The sequence below is a fragment of the Electrophorus electricus genome, chromosome 2 (genome assembly GCF_013358815.1).
Source record: "Electrophorus electricus isolate fEleEle1 chromosome 2, fEleEle1.pri, whole genome shotgun sequence".
Classification (NCBI taxonomy): domain Eukaryota; kingdom Metazoa; phylum Chordata; class Actinopteri; order Gymnotiformes; family Gymnotidae; genus Electrophorus; species Electrophorus electricus.
In genome coordinates this window covers 8,588,041-8,602,024 of record NC_049536.1, presented here as the reverse complement: position 1 = coordinate 8,602,024, position 13,984 = coordinate 8,588,041, and the positions used below count along the sequence as shown (strand labels likewise).

Genomic DNA, 13,984 nt, shown 5'->3' with positions numbered 1-13,984 from the left:
CGTGTTAATCTTTTTCTTAGACATGTGGCCTATGTTCTGTCCTCTTTCACAATCTGCATATATTTGTTGGCCTTGTTTGTAGCACATCTTTGTTACCACTCCAGCCAAAACTAGTGAATGACTTAATGGTTTAAATGACAACACACAAAGGGAATATGCAGAGACATTCGACCCAGAAAATCTACTTCTTCGTATTACAATTGTACATTGTGTTCTACTTGCACATTGAATTTAAAAGGTTATAGCTGGGAACACTGATTAAAAAGTATCAGCTGAGTAAATAATGGGTGTGTGCATGTACAGTATCTCAGCTAAGGGCGTGTATGTGTGTGAGACGGACCGTGCACATCTGGTTGTCTGCCATTCCACTGTTTTCATTCAGCCTTCAACAGGAAGACAGTGTGAGCATTCCAAACAAACGCACCACTCTTTGAACCTCCTCCCTCACTCCATGTGGGCTGGAGGCAACACACTCATCTTTGTCCCCCACACCCACCCCCACCCTCACCCTGCCAGTGTGGGCTGGGGATGTGACACTGGGAGGTATGTCCTCATTTTGCTTTAGTCAATATTGACCCACCTGTATGTTGACCCCAGATTCTGCTGACCCTCAGTTCTATCATAAAACCCTGTGGGTGATACTCTCAGGAATAGGGTGATTGCACAGAATATGACACAAATGTCACATCTGCAGCAACGTGGTTCGTAAAATTCTTTTAAAATGAGCAACTATGTATAATTGAATATAGTGACTATTAGGTACTACACATGTATATTATTGAAAAAATAACCATGTCTGTTCATCTTTGCTTTAGAACAAATGGCAGGTTTCATGAAATAATAAGTTCATATTAATGTTAATAGGTTAATATGGTGAAAAGAAAATTTTTAGTGGTTAAACCAAGAATTTAAGAAAAAGGAAGTCTTTTTTTTTCAGAAGCAAGAAACAGATTGGGCTACAAGAGTTTGTCTGTGTATGTATAGAGGTGGCTCTATTTCATTTCCTCAGTCTGATTATTTTAACAGGCCACAGGGCAAATGACAGCTCAGAATATCAGCACAACAGTGGGCTCTGCTGCTAAAATGGCATAATCCAATGTCAGGATCTCCTTACACTGTTGCTTATATCATATCTCAAGGCACTGACACAAGGGACACTTTTGTAAAAAGACACTTTCTTTCCCAGGTACATGTGACTTTTTTAAAGACTATGAGTCATATGTGTCTCAGGATGATTTGCCGTCCACTTGCAATTGCTTTTCTTAAACAGCTTTTGGGAATTTCTTGCTTAAGGCACTTAACCATTTTTGCAGAGGTGAAACATAGTAGGGACATCTGAAATTCCAGTCCTAATCCTAGCAATCATTAGTCAGTAACAAGCACACTCTTATTAGTGCACAATAAGATGAGCATGTGCTCTTCACATAAGGAAACCATGATCTAAATTATGTGATTATTAAGAACAACTGAACTGTTGTTTCCCACAAAGCACAGCAAATAGACTTTGCCTGACGCAAGTCTAGTGCTCTCCACCAGGGAAGTCTTCCATAGGAATGGAAAAATAATTATATGATTTTACACTGAGATAGTCTTTGACTTTGTTTGGAGCCTTGTTAGAGAGAAGGGTATTCTGATCTTGCAACTGTCTGCCATCTCTTAAAAATACTCCTCACTGTGATGTGCTGCCCACTTTCACCCAGTGCACTTCAGGTTCAAGAAGCCTAACATTATGACCTACCCTTTCTTCTTCTGCAACATTACAATTCAAGGGCTAACCAGTAGAGTACTGTTTGGATGTGCTACATCAGCCTCTAATCAGCTCTGAATAATGCTTTGCATGTGTCTTCAGCATGTGGCCAAAGTCACGCCTCTTTAACAAGCTGGAGCTCCGTGGATGCAATGAATTCAAAACTGTATTCTGCTATATTCTAGTTTACCCAGAATCAGCCACTGTGAAATGTAAGATGGGGGAAATATGCCAACAGCCAACAGATTTGCTGTGTCTATCAGTATTGTGATTGTATTTGATTACATGCACCGCGTGTTCTGAAGCATCCTAACCCACAAAGCCACTTACGGGCATTCAGAGCCAGGGTGCTGAAGTCTGCTCACAGCTCTGCTCACTGTTGCTTCCCTGGGTTATGAAAGATGGCTATTCAGAGTGACACTTGACCACCCCCCCCCCCCACCCCAACCTTCCCTCCTTGCAGTTAGTATGAGCAGTTAATATGAGCAATGCGCAGCCAAATGGTGATTAATTAAGGTTCACATAAACACCACTGTGTATGTTGGGCATTAAATCAACAGAGAGGCATACACACACTGGCACTAGAGCTTAACTCCTGACTCCCAAGATATTGCGCACATAGTCATGGCATGTTCCATTTGTTTACATTTCATTGTGGACATGTCCCTGTAATCTCGCGCCAATCTAACACCTCACTAAACACACACATATTAATGTCCTCCTGTGTGAGCGGGGTCAGGCTTAATCTGCACACTAATGCACTCATATGAGTCTGGAAGCTCAGGAAGTCGCTGCTGCCCAGTACTCTGGCGAAAACACAAGGAGGCAGTCAGAGAGAGCACGTCAGGCTCATGGTGATGAGAAAGATGGACCTATTTTTCATTTATAAGACTCACTGAATTGAAATAATTAAAAAAAACCATAGCAAATAAAACTAATGGAAGACAGGTCAGTATAGAAAAACTTCAATGGTCACACTGCTGTAAAGATATTACCTCATAATGATAAATACAGTCTAGAAATCATAAAAATACATAAAAACAAGTATTTACTCTATAAGAGAACAGAAGCAAACAACTGTCACAAACAGTACAAAACACTCCTCCTTATTTGGATTGTTGGATCCTTTGGCCCATTGCCCAGACCTGTCCCATAATGGTGCTCGGGGGTTCTACCAATCCTAGAGTACATTTTACGAGTAGGCCTATTTACTTCTTAACTTTGGCTGGCACATTAGAACCTCACCATCACACTTGGATAGCATGAAAGTTAATTTGTTTTATAATTGATTCACCTAGCTGACGGCAATTTTCTATGAGTAATGCTCTGTCAATCGTCACTTTTTACAGTGCCAAGTAAGTGTGCGTGCAATGGCTGACATAGCCACTAGAGGGCAACGTCACGTTAATGGAACCTTCCTCCGTTCACTCCAGTTATTAAAGCGAAGGATGTTACTTTACCACCTCCCCGTCTGACAGGCTGTACTGAGATCAGTGGAACACACCGTGAAATTATCTTTAAATACCAGTTGTGTCCATAGAGCCTTAGCTAAAAGTTCTCTTAATATATTGAACCCGTCACAATACAAGTGAACACATGGGATATGTAAATCGTATTGACGTTTGAAGGCTCCATATCGGGAGCAAACATTGTTTAAGTGAGGCCAATTGGCATCATAGCCATATTTTTGATGATAGCTACCACTGACTTGAGCAAAACTGGAATGACCAATTTATATTCCATTAGGCGTTAATTCAAAATGTACTATTTCATATACAACATTTTACTGAAACGTTTGTTGTACATTTTTATTAAAAAGGAAACGTGTCCAAGGCTGCATGCGGTCACATTTCAACCAGTGCGCAGTAAATATGTGTAGTTGTAGGCACACCGCACAGAGCAGTTGTCACCAAGTGACAGGCAACAGCTGAGAGAGCGAAGCCCCCAGTTTATACCCAACTATATGGTAGGAAATTTTAAACATATTCTACGTACCTGTATTCTATCTACATCCCGTACACCTAATGTTTACTGAAATTCCAGTTGATTACTCCCGTTAATTATTCAGATGAACGTATCGTCAATTAGGAAAATCAATATTATTTACGTATAGGTATACTCAGTGTGCAATTTAGACATTTGAAAGTTAGACTAATGCTAATGCATTAGCTTTTGTTCATTTACATACAAGACCACTTTGCCCACTGTGTCAACTCTGCTGCGAAAAAAAAAACATCGTTACCAACTGAGAAAGTATGTATCTACATTAAAACAATCTACAGACCTACCTGACCGTTTTGCAAAATGCAAATGATTCCCGAGCCAGATACTCCTTTATAGGAATGCAGAAATTACGTTAAGTCTCATTGGCATTAAAACCGTCCACAGAAGAGTAATTCAGCGCGTGACATTGTCCAGCGCAGCAAAGATATTCCGTTGAAGAGTTTGAGGCTGCATGTCCGAAGTGGCACTGTACAGTTATACAAACGAACTAGCTGTGATACTATTTTATCCGAGAGCGAGGGCTCTCTAACGGCCTGAGTCGAGCGCACACCGAAATGACATTAACATTGCTCTGCGCCTATTGGTTTAGATTTGCGCCCCCGCACCCCCGAGAGGCACGCATTCTTGGCAGTCTGGAGTAAGTCAGAAATGTGTTGTGATCATTTTCATGCGAGAGAGTGAATGTGTACTCTTAGACGTCACGCATTACTGTGTAATTAGTGACACGTTGGGCAGTAACAACAAATGACAATATGGACATTTACAGAGTTTGTTTGCACTGAAATATTCTGTAACAGTAAATAAAACCCCCAATAGATTATGGCTATTGCTATCCCCCCGCCCCCCCCCCCCCCCCCCTGTGTTTCTGATTCCTTAATTGCATGGGCTTATCTCAACAGTGGTCAGCCTGCTGTGATCCCTTTCGCCTGCAATGGCCAGTTGTAGGCTTGTGGAAACCTGATCAGCTTTTAAAGATTCTGTTTGCTTTTCACGCTGCCTCACTGTGTCGGAGTGACTTTAAAATGACAAAAGAAGCCCGTTACAAAATGCTCTGAGTTCATTGTAATTCAATCTGATCAGGCAGGCTGGAGTAGTAAACCAATCCCGCAATCAAAAGAGTGTACACAAACGGAACAGAGATCTTGGATGCATTGGTCTGCCTGATATCAATCAAACCCTTTATTGAGCAACAATTTTTGCAGTAGTCATACCACATAATAGTAGCTGAATATGAGATCATGTCCTTTAGTTTCCAAAAAGGATTTATGGCAGTTTAAGCCATAAGTGTTTAACCACAAACAGCTATGGCAAGTATGTAGCAGTCACATATTTATTGGTTTTACACTGATAAATATAAGGCCATAAACAAACAAAGCACTACATTTGTGAGACGGCTGACCTGTAGGTCGGTTTCGGACACTGTGACTAAGGTTATGACCTACTGACCACTCTGTATCTGCCCATGTCAGAGCAGGGTAAGTGAGACCAGGTTCAGCCAGCCAAAACCTGTCAATCACACTGTGCAGGACTGTGACTTTACAGCATAAAAACCAAGCAGACTGTTGTTAACTGATTTCATCTGGAGCAGATGGATATCAGCTCTCAGGGTGCTCCAATTCCAAAGCCACGCCCCCTTCAGTCGGTTTAGTTGGAGTAATGTTGGCCTGAAAGTGCTGTTCCAGGATCAGTCACTACAACCCAAATTTTCACACAAAGCACTATTGGTGAAAATATGTTCCAGGTGCAAAATCAGTGTCAGGGAAAGATTTTGCCAGCACAGTTCTCAGAGCACATCTACTTCTTTAGTTCGGTGGATCGGTAAGGACATGCAGCCTCATGGTCAATCACCCTCACCTCTTCAACTTTTCAAGTTTATGACAGATCATCTGTTATGTTACAAGCAGAACATAACCTAATAGGAACATGTACAAATATAATTTCTGATATGAGTGAGCCACTATAACATACATTCAAGTGAGTGTGTTTAGGAACCAGTGACTATGGTGGAAAATGAGGCAAGTTATGAAGGGTTAACAGGTAAGGTATCTCTGCTATGCTTTTCCCTCTTAGACGTTTGGTGAGTTTCAGTTGTAAATAAGTCACTGCAGCTCTTAGTGGAATTTAGTGAGTCAGCCATTCTTTCAGTAATGGCCACCGTAACAGATATCATATCTTGCAAGTATAGTGATTTAAGTGAACCAGTGTGCCTGACAACATGCTAGCCCATTAGCCTAAAGCATAGCCTCTTTCACTTGTATCTGGTCTTTGTCTGGAGCTTATCTGCATTTTATCTCACTCCATATTTATGGCAAAGGGCTGTAAAAATGCTTTCAACAACATGATTGAGTTGCAAACTATACATGGCCACACTTAGGCCTACTTTACAGTGGACTTCAATTTAAACGTATAACCTGTGTGCCGGGGAGCTGCTGGAAGACCTAGTTTACAACAAATACATGATCCAGACTGTAATTCAGAAATTTGGTATTACTTTCATCCAGTGCAACTCTCAAGTGACGTATTTTTGCTATCTAAAAATCTAATTAGTGTATGAATCACTGTAACACATTGTTTGGTTGATGAAATATTGAATAACGGGTTAAAATGAACTGCCTTAAATTGCAAACCTCTTCCAAATAAATAAGTACATAAACCAGTGAACAGGGCTATGTTCTGACATAACATGGCCATTAACAGTTGTAATAGCCAAATACAATGTCTGGCCAAAAAAAAGGTCACCACCTGGATTTAACTAAGCAAATAGGCAAGAGCCTCCCATTGGATAATTACTGCATGGGTGATTATGTTTCAGCTGGCAACAAGCTATTTAATCCTAACTGATGCAGTGAGTAGCTTCTCATTTGTTAAACAACCATGTCGAAAGACACATCCTGTGGTCGTGGAAAAGATGTTAATCTGTTTCAGAAGGGTCAAATTATTGGTATGCATCAAGCAGAGAAAACATCTAAGGAAATTGCTGAAACTACTAAAATCTGGTTAAGAACTGTCCAACACATTACTAAAAAGTGGAAGGACAATGGGGAAACATCATCTTTGAGGAAGGAATGTGGTCAGAAAAAAATCTTGAATGATCGTGATCAGCGATCACTTAAACGTGTGGTGAAATCAAATCTTAGAAAAAACAACAGTAGAACCCAGGGATATGTTTAATAGTGAAAGTAAGAGCATTTCCACATGCACAATGTGAAGGGAACTCAAAGGATTGGGACTAAAGAGCTGTGTAGCCTTAAGAAAACCACTTGTCAATGAGGCTAACCAGCAAAAATGGCTTCAATTTGCTAGGGAGCATAAAGATTGGACTCTGGAGCAATGGAAGAAGGTCATGTGGTCTGATGAGTCCAGATTTACCCTGTTCCAGAGTAATGGGCACATCAGAGTAAGAAGAGAGGCAGCTGAAGTGATGCACCAATCATGCCTAGTGCCTACCGTACAAGCCTGTGGGGGCAGTGCTATGATCTGGGGTTGCTGCAGTTGGTCAGGTCTAGGTTCAGCAATGTTATGTTCCCAAAGAATGAGGTCAGCTGACAACCTGAATATACTGAATGACAAGGTTATTCCATCAATGGATTTTTTCTTCCCTGATGGCATGGGCATATTCCAAGATGACAATGCCAGGATTCATCAGGCTCAAATTGTGAAAGAGTGGTTTAGGGAGCATGAGACATCATTTTCACACATGGATTGGTCACCACAGAGTCCAGACCTGAACCCCATTGAGAATCTTTGGGATGTGCTGGAGAAGACTTTGCGCAGTGATCCAAATCGCCCATCATCAATACAAGATCTTGGGGAAAAATTAATGCAACTCTGGACAGAAATAAATGTTGTGACATTGCAGAAGCTTGTGGAAATGATGCCACAGCGAATGTGTGCCGTAATCAAAGCTAAAGGCAGTCCAACGAAATATTAGAGTGTGTTACCTTTTTTTTGGCCAGGCCAAAAAGACCAAAGCCAAATAGTAGAGCCATGATAAAAGAGTCATCTCTTTCATGAAAGTCATGACTTTCATTCAAGTCAGTTCAATATTTTTGGTGAAACACTCATTTTAAACACATAGTTCCTAGGACCATATTCTTTGTGGTTCAGTTTTTGAGGACTGCATTCTTTTCCCCATTTCTTCACCATGTCATTGCAAGAGTTCATATGTTGATTTTGCCACTTTTTCAATCTGTATAGGTTTAAAGTACTGAATGGACACACTCAATGAGTTGAAATGGTTGACAATCCACTGTGATTGTACTGTGTTAAGAGAACGTGTGCCAGCTACCTGCAGGCTGACGCAGTGCTGATCAAATGTCTGGCACCACCCATCTTGGTTTTGAACGTGAAGAGAGCTAACAGAGGCACTCAGTCATCCGCTGGTGACTATGTGAAATTTGTTTGTGTCAATAAATCATCATAACATATGGCTAAAATCATTCAGAATCATTATTGCAGACTACAATATTTGAAAGTTTTCCTTCACATGCATGTTGCAACTGAATCTGATTAAATAATTCAGGTTAAATCCTTTGTAGCAATGAAGATTTGTTTTAATCATTATTGTCTTCTTATGGCTTTTCACATGTCCCCTTTATGATCCAGACAGCAAGAAGAAGAAACTGTTAAGCATAGCATAATGGTATGCATAATTCATAATGGAATACATTTGCTTGCATTCAGAAACTGTTGCTTTCATCTCTTTAAAGGAGTAAACATCTTTACTAAATCTTTAATCCTTGCTGCTCGCTGCAGCTCTTGCAGTCTTAGTGTATACCTCCAATTAGGCAATGATGCCATTTTACCACAGAAGACTTCCTACCTTCTCTTTGCATTTACATGGCTTACCAACCTTTCCCTTCCATCTCAGGCTGAGCTATGCCCTTCAGAAAGTACACTCAAGTTTTCTTTTTCTCTTTTTCTTCCTTCCTTCCTTCTAGTCATCTTATCTTCCTTCTTTCCTTCCTTCTGTCTCATTCTATTTTATTAAGTACAGTGGCTTAAAAAGACAGAGAATCTTCAGAGCTATCTATATTTTAGCAGAAGATGCTTAACAAAGATTTTAAAAGGTTGGTGCCTCAATTAGGAAAACAATGATCTTCCCATAATACTGTCTACTCTGGTTAGGACAGGAAATCCAGATTTGTTAATCTGGGTTATAAACTGATCAGATATCTATTTAGAGACAAGATTTCAGATTGAATTACACTACATGACCTTATAGCTGTGACAGAAAAAAAAAAACATTTTACTGCTTGTGGTGCAGTTAAATTCTTTTTTAAAAAATGACTTGCTGTTGAATAACTAAAATGATTCCAGAAGTGAGTTTTAAGTTTTAGTAGACACTATTCTTAATCTGTTCCAAAGCTGTAGCATTTTAATAGTGATGTAGCAGATTTAATCAAAGGAAAAAAAACCTTCTCCATCCAGTGACTAAAATAAACTGGTTACTCGACTTGATGTAATTGACTGAATTCTCCTCCAAAAGAGAGGGATCTTGTTGCGCTGAGTTTACACAGGAAATCACTAGAACAAACAAAGGCAGGAAGACAAACAAACAGAGCGCAGCAGCGAGCCTGGGCATCTGGCCTCTTGCGCGAGTCACCTGGCTTCACTCCATACTCAAACACGGCCCAATTAGGCCCGACTGGCCGAAGCAAAACCCTGAATGGCCCAGGCATTTGGTCTGTTGACTCGCCTTGTTAGCATAGAGCTTGTCACAAAATGACAAATGACTTAGTTTTACTAAAGCAAACTCACTAATGCAGTTGTTTAATAACAACCTTTACGTTAGCTACTTTCCGTTGAAATGCTTGGGTGTCTTAGGCTACAAATGAACACTCATGTACCTAGCTACAGTGTTAGCACAGTGACCACTAAGCTGTCATGAGTCAACAGCTCTTAGTCCTTAACCTGTAAAGGGCTATTGTGAAAAGGTTCTGAACGTTGCTGTTCATAGTTTGTTTGAATAAAACAGATCTTTCTACTTCAAAGAGACTCTATGACCCTTCATGGAATGCTTGAGCTCTTGGTAACTCTTACGGTGCTCAAATAAACTTAGAACTTTCATCCGAAGCTTGACAGCCCGGAAGAGAAAATGCTACCTCTCACGTGAAATTAATAGCATGTTCTAGCATTTCCTAGTGACTGGTATTTATAAGTTATGCAAAAATGCCACACATCTTTCTATGATCTTGATGATACCTACCTAGAATTTAGTTACATACATTGTCTGTCCAAAGTAAGGCCAGTACCAAAGTGTGTAGGTCCCACCTGCCTTCAGTTTGTGTTTGCCCTCTAGGGAGATGCACAAGGGTAACCTAGCTGATGCAGCAATATTGAAGAGCTGTCAGAAAGATGAAGCATCTGCATTCCCATTTATAGTTTCTTGCACTGTGTCGTAGCACAAGTCTGTTTCATAACAAAAGTCCTCCACTGAGGCAGTGGCTTCCTCAGATAACTTCCCAGTAAGCAGCTCCTGGAGCCCCTCGTGAAGTATATTTTGCTCAGCTTCAAAAGCAAATCTGTCCAGTTAAGAAAGATGTGGGCCAGCGATGGAAGTTGCACAGACTTCTATATGCCTCTTTGATCGTTAGGCTGTGTTTTAATTCTCTGCCAACTTTCTGACATGCAGTGAGAGCCTGGAGCAGCTGAAGGTGTGGAGGAGGATAGGGAGGTATGGAAGTGTTGCAGTCTAGACTGGGGCAGGTACAATGCTCGCCCTATACCAGCCAGACGGCGCTTGGAAGGCCTGCACAGAGGTGGGGGGAGGGAAACAAATTAACACTGTGTTACTTTGACAGGCCAGTCTGTTACTGCTAAAGCCTGTTCCCACCAGGCACACCCATGTATTGCAGCATTGTTAATCGCCTTTTGAGGCAATTTTCAATGGATTCAGTCCTTATACTCGTGAACTATTTTTGCTATTTAAACTCAATTAAATAAATATTGTTTCCGATTTCTAAGAGTAATTGCCGTAAATTTTAAAATGCTTTGCTGAAAGGCAGATCTTAAATGGTAATTCATATTTTATCATTGCAAAGTTGAGCTATAAAACAGCTAGGCTTTACTTTCCAACGACAGTCCAAAGTGTTGTCTCAACAAATGTCCTATGTTGTCACAACATACCTCCTTGTGTTGTGGTCTGTGTTTTGCGAGACATATTGACTGGTAGGTTAGACTGCTCTGCAGCAGCTCCTGTTGGTCTCTGGGGCTCCACATCTTTTTGATGTCGATCCCAGACTCGCACGTGGATCCGCCCTTAATCCTGATCGCCGCAGCCCGTTCCCTGTCTGCCCCTCCTCAGCTGGGGAGACAGCCAGCAGTCAGTTAAGATCTCTCATGCTACCTGCACAAGCAACATCCAAACAGTCCCCTCTCTTCTGTGCTGTGGCCTTTCTTGTTTCTGTTCCTCTCCACCAACAGCAAGGCAAGGAAATAAGAAGTATAAGGAAAATGATTCATCATGTGAAGTGAAATGTCAGATAGTAATGCAAATATATTGTTTGTCATAAGGCCATAGCTTGTGCTGTATCTAACACTCCAGTTCTTAAAATGTAAAATGGTGCAAAACAAATCTTTGACATGGTGGTTTACAAAATTTTTGGAACACCAAGAATGCATGTATTTAATGTAGAAAATATGTCATATGCTGGTAAAAAGCTTATAAATCTGTTAAATTGAGTAATGTATAGAATGCACACCACAGATTATTTTCCTTTGCAGCCAAAGTCCAGAAAGGCTGAAATAATTCATTCCAATATACTTTGGCTCTGACATCCAAAAATATACAACCTTTCCTTTCACATGCATAGCTAGTTTCCCCTCTGCATTCCCCATAAAATTGTCTGTATATCTTTGGCTGAAATCATGTACAGCACTCAGTGCTTGTAGGCTGTAATTTGATGTGTGCCTCTGGAATCCTGTGCTGGGTCAAACTGCTGGAGAAAATACCATCAACAGCTTTGTTCCGGCACAGAAATACCTCCTAGATCAAATGGGAGCACTAGAACTATGGGACAGTGCTGTAAGCAGCATGAGCATTACGTGTACTGCTCTTTGGTGGCAAAACCAAATAATTGGATTTAGTGGAGAGTATAAAGCTTCACTATATTGAGGCTGAAAGTACAATATATTTCTCAGTTTTTAATAACATGGCAACTCTTGCTTCCTTTGATTTACTTTTGAAATGAGAGCAGTACGTTGTGTCCATGTTTCAGAGTATCCGTGGACAGATGTCCTGGAGATTCATCAGCTTGGCTCCATGCCAGAGAGGCTCTGTCTGCACAGCTCATATCGGATGAGTGGGGTGAAGGTAAAGCCCACTGGATGCCCTCTGAAGAATCCGCCTGCTGTTGGTGTTCAAGTCCCTGGGCTCCTCAGCCCCCTGCATGGCACGAGTAGTCCATTGAACAGCCCAGGGACCACAGAGAAGAAAAGCGGACTTGCAGGGACATAAACCTTTAGCTTTACAGGAGACATACTCATTTATATATATATATATATATATATATATATATATATATATATATATATATATATATATATATATATATATATATCATACATAAATTGTTCTCATTCATGTTTTATTTCAGCATATACACTGAGTTCAAGTGAGCTATGTAATGGAGTTTGTATTTGATAGCCCATTTATGCAATTGCTTGCTTATTGTGAGTTAGAAATGCTGTTGTAAAACCATGGTTTAGATGAACATTCATAACCTCAAGTAAAAAGCAAGGCCACAAACAACCTGGTAAACAATGGAAGAGCACCAATCACTCGCACTATACAGCGAGCCTTGACCTGTCCTGATTGATGCTCTCTACTATATGGAGTGGAAAAAATGTCAGGGAAATAAAACTTCTTGACTGGAGTTCGTATGAGCCTCGTAGTGTTGTGTTACACACACACTCTATGGGACAGTCAGGAGGAAGGGTATCAGTTCCTGAAGGGAGGTGTTCTAAAGGCCATTTCTGCTCATGAATTTTACTCATGAAATGGGTGAACTCAAAAACGTTGGTTTGAGTTTAATTCAAGGCTATTGTATTGCACAAGCATGCACCTAAAAGGTACTGACTTTGTAGAAGGCTTGTGTCTCTAACTTATGAGGTAGTTCATCAGAGATATGTGAGCCTGTCGCTATGGGAATTGCATGAGCAAGTGTCTTGGTTACCATCTGAGCACTAATGACCAGATGTGACTCAACACACTACATTGTCTGAGTTGGCGGCAGGTGGCATCCACCAGATTAGCCATTGCTTGCTAGCTCGCTATCCCAGAACCATCTGGCCAGTGTTGGTCGAGATGCTGAGATGATTCCTAATCTCTGTTCAGTCAGAGGTGGCAACTGTATTGATTTTCCCCTATTGAGTCTTAACGGTGAATACCCAGAATTTTAATTCCTAAATATGCCATCAGCAAGTATAACTAATAACATTTGGTGTCTTTTTGATGTGTGACAACAGTGTGCATTGCTAGGAATACTGTGAACATGCATTATTAGTGCAACACCAGCAAACTCAAACTAACGAATGTCAAATGTACTTCTTTGCATGATTCTGACTTGAATTCAAAGCTGATTGACTTATTTAATATGCTAAATGTCTTAGAATGCCTTCAACATAATCTCATATTTTTTGTATATCTTTTCAGGTACAAGACACTGAAGAGATATTTTTCAAAACAAATGCCTAATCATTCTGGAGAGCAAAATCAGCTTAGTGACCCTTTTAGGAAAAGCCCCCTGGAGAGACATGGGTAGACAGGATGCCGGAGAAGTGTCTTATGCTAATCTGCACCAGTTACTTTGTCCCTTTGATTTCAGATGAGGACCTTCTGGTTTTGTTGTTTCTGTGCTTTCTTAGAAACACGCACGTTATACTAGCGAAACATATTCCAATTAGAGGCACTGACTAACTAGACATGTCATTCAAGCTAAAAGCACACCATTAACTGGCCATTTGACTTGATAATGTCTAATTAAAGTCTTTCTATAACAAATTTAGCAATGGACAAAACAAACCCTGTAATCCAGTTCTGTGTAATGGACATTACAAATAAATTCTAACTTCCTTCTCAAAATGTGACTATAGAGGGTCTGAATTTAGATGCTAATGTGGAAGCATGTTTTGTTATTTGTATCATATGCAGAAGGAGCAGATGTTTGCTCTACCTTTCTCTTCCTATGTCTGAGCCTGCTATTAGTCCGTGTTAGAATCATTTCAAAGCTA

At 40.5% G+C, this 13,984-nt stretch overlaps 1 protein-coding gene and 1 long non-coding RNA gene across 3 annotated transcripts in view; one reads left to right on the top strand and one right to left on the bottom strand.

The window, feature by feature from the left end:
• Positions 1–4,288, bottom strand: part of prickle1a (prickle homolog 1a) — a 19,818-nt gene extending 15,530 nt beyond the window's left edge. For both annotated transcript variants that reach the window (XM_027000963.2, XM_027000966.2), the window contains exon 1: positions 4,036–4,288. The gene's annotated coding sequence lies outside the window, so the exon portion shown is untranslated. The remainder of the gene's footprint in view (positions 1–4,035) is intronic.
• LOC113571818 lies at positions 3,630–13,984 on the top strand. Its single transcript, XR_003410031.2, has 3 exons — positions 3,630–3,713; positions 11,971–12,065; positions 13,407–13,984. It is a non-coding gene; the product is annotated as an uncharacterized LOC113571818 (long non-coding RNA).